The 3231-nt window shown below is 43.8% G+C and overlaps 1 pseudogene; it reads right to left on the bottom strand.

Annotated features, from left to right (window-relative positions):
• Positions 1-2035: 2035 nt before the first annotated feature.
• Positions 2036-3231, bottom strand: LOC134481249 (glyceraldehyde-3-phosphate dehydrogenase-like; annotated as a pseudogene).

Below are 3231 nucleotides of genomic sequence, written 5' to 3'. Positions count from 1 at the left end.
TCTCTTTGACCTCTTTTTGTTGTCTAGGACTTCAAGTACTATACTGAATAGGTAGAAAGAGAATGGGCAGTCTTGTCTTGTCCCTGACTTTTGTGGGATTGCTTTCTCTCCATTTAGTTTGATGTTGACTACTGGTTTGTGTATATTACTATGTTTAGATATAAGCATTAAATTCCTGATTTCCCTAGACTTTTATCATGAAGGGGTTTTGAATTTTGTCAAATACTTTCTTAACATCTAATGAAATAGTGATGTGTGTTTTTCTCCTTGGTTTTTTTTATAGTGGATTACATTGATAGATTTTCATATATTGAACCATCCCTGCATCCTTGGGTTGAAACCTGATGATCATGGTGAATGATCATTTTGATGTGCCCTTGAATTCAGTTTGCAAGAGCTTTATTGAGTATTTTTGCTTGGATATTCATGAGGTAAATTGGTCTGGAGTTCTCTCTCTTTGTAGGGTCTTCATGTGAGATCAAAGAATGAATTGTGTAGTGTTCCTTCTGTTTCTATTTTGTGTGGAATCATTTGTAGAGTATTAAGTCTTCTTTGAAGGTCTTATAGACTTATGCACTAATTCCATCTGGTCCTGGGCTTTTTTTGGTTGGGAGAATTTTAGTGACTGCTCCTATTTCTTTACAGGTTATAAAACTGTTTAGATGGTTTATCTGATCCTGATTTAACTTTGGTACCTGGTATCTGTCTAGAAAACTGTCCGTTTCTTTTAGATTTTCAAGTTTTGTTGAGTATAGGTTTTGTAATAGGATCTGATGATTTTTTGAATATTCTCAGTTTCTGTTGTTATGTCTCCTTTTTCATTTCTGATTTTGTTAATTTGGATACTGTCTCTGTGCCCTCTGTTTAGTCTGGCTCAGGGTGTGTCTATCATGTTGATTTTCTCAAAGAATCAGCTCCGGGTTTTGCTAATTCTTTCTATAGTTCTTTCTCTTTCCACTTGGTTGACTTCAGCTCTGAGTTTGATTATTTCCTGCCATCTAATCCTCTTGGCTGTGTTTGCTTCTTTTTGTTCTAGAGCTTTCATGTGTGCTGTCTAGCTATTTGTGTATGCTCTCTCCAGTTTCCTTTTTGAAGCCTCATCTCAGCTGGTATTTGCTGCCTGGTTGGTGATCCAGTATCTGAGAGATCTCGGGGTGCAGGTTAACTGAGACTGCTGGTCCTGTTACAATGTTACCCTCCTCCACAGCTACCTCTCTAATTCAACCTGAGGGGTCAGCAGCTTCTGTTCATTGGTTGGGTACACATATCTGTATCTTATTAATTCAGATCTTTGTTGGGTCTTTTGGAGGACAGTCATGATAGGTCCTTTTTATGAATACCCTATAGACTCAGTAATGGTGTCCAGTCTTGGGGTCTCCCCCTGAGCTGGATCCCACCTTGGGCCTGTCACTGGACCTTCTTTTCCTCCATTTCCATCCCTGAATTTCTTTCAGACAGGAAGAATTATGGGTCAAAGCTTTGACTGTGGGATGGCAACCCCATCCCTCACGTGATGCCCTAGCTTTCTGCTGGAGGTGGGTTCAATAAATTCATCTCCCCACTGTATGGCATTTCATCTAGGTCCCTCTCCTGTGAGTCCTGAGAGTCTCTGGCTTCCCATGTCTCTGGTACATTCCAGAGGGTCCTCATTATTATTCTTGATAATAATGTAAAAACATTAATTTTAAAAATCCTATAGAAAAATACTACATGCAGATTTGTGAATGTTGGTGGTTTTCAAACAACACTTAGCTCTTAATAAAGATACAGCAGACATAATAAAATAAACAAAGCAATCTTAAAAATGCTGTATAAGAAGAGTATGATATGCTTACAACAATGTCTTCATGTTTATTCTCTTCAGTTCTTTCACTTATGATGAATGTGATATAGTTATGAAAATAACTATAAGAAATTTAAAAATGAAACACAATAAAATATACTGTATTCTTTTTTTTTGAGGGTGCAGGGAACTTTATTGATGATATTCAAGAGAGAAGGGAGGGCTCCCTAGGCCCCTCCTGTTATTATGGGGTCTGGGATGGAATTGTGAGGGAGATGCTCAGTGTTGAGGGCTGAGTTGGGATGGGGACTCCTCAGCAACTGAGGGCCTCTCTCTTCCTCTCAGTATCCTTGCTGGGCTGGGTGGTCCAGGGTTTCTTACTCCTTGGAGGCCATGTAGGCCATGAGGTCCACCACCCTGTTGCTGTAGCCGTATTCATTGTCATACCAGGAAATGAGCTTTACAAAGTTGTTGAGAGCAATGCCAGCCCCAGCATCAAAGTTGGAAGAGTGGGAGTTGTTGTTGAAGTCGCAGGAGACAACCTGGTCCTCAGTGTAGCCCAGGATGCCCTTTAGTGCGCCCTCGGACGCCTGCTTCACCACCTTCTTGATGTCATAATACTTGGCAGGTTTCTCCAGGCAGCATGTCAGATCCACAGCGGATACATTGGGGGTAGAAACACGGAAGGCCATGCCAGTGAGCTTCCCATTCAGCTCTGGGATGACCTTGCCCACAGCCTTGGCAGCACCAGTGGATGCAAGGATGATGTTCTGGGCTGCCCCATGGCCATCACGTCACAGCTTTCCAGAGGGGCCATCCACAGTCTTCTGAGTGGCAGTGATGGCATGGACTGTGGTCATGAGCCCTTCCACGATTCCAAAGTTGTCATGGATGACCTTGGCCAGGGGGGGTAAGCAGTTGGTGGTGCAGGATGCATTGCTGACAATCTTGAGGGAGTTGTCATATTTCTCGTGGTTCACCCCATCACAAACATGGGGGCATCAGCGGAAGGGGCGAAGATGATGACCCTTTTGGCCCCACCCTTCAGGTGAGCCCTAGCCTTCACCATGGTGGTGAAGACGCCAGTAGACTCCATGACATACTCAGCACCAGCGTCACCCCATTTGATGTTAGCGGGATCTCGCTCCTGGAAGATGGTGATGGCCTTCCCGTTGATGACAAGCTTCCCATTCTCAGCCTTGACTGTGCCCTTGAACTTGCCGTGGGTAGAGTCATACTGGAACATGTAGACCATGTAGTTCAGGTCAATGAAGGGGTCGTTGATGGCAACAATGTCCACTTTGTCACAAGAGAAGGCAGCCCTGGTAACCAGGCGCCCGATACGGCCAAATCCGTTCACACTGACCTTCACCATCTTGTCTATGAGATGAGGCTGGCACTGCACAAGAAGATGCAGCTGTCTCTGGAACAGGGAGGAGCAGAGAGCC

Source organism: Rattus norvegicus, chromosome 12 (genome assembly GCF_021556685.1).
Source record: "Rattus norvegicus strain SHRSP/BbbUtx chromosome 12, alternate assembly SHRSP_T2T, whole genome shotgun sequence".
NCBI classification, from domain to species: domain Eukaryota; kingdom Metazoa; phylum Chordata; class Mammalia; order Rodentia; family Muridae; genus Rattus; species Rattus norvegicus.
This window is presented reverse-complemented; position numbering and strand designations above follow the sequence as displayed.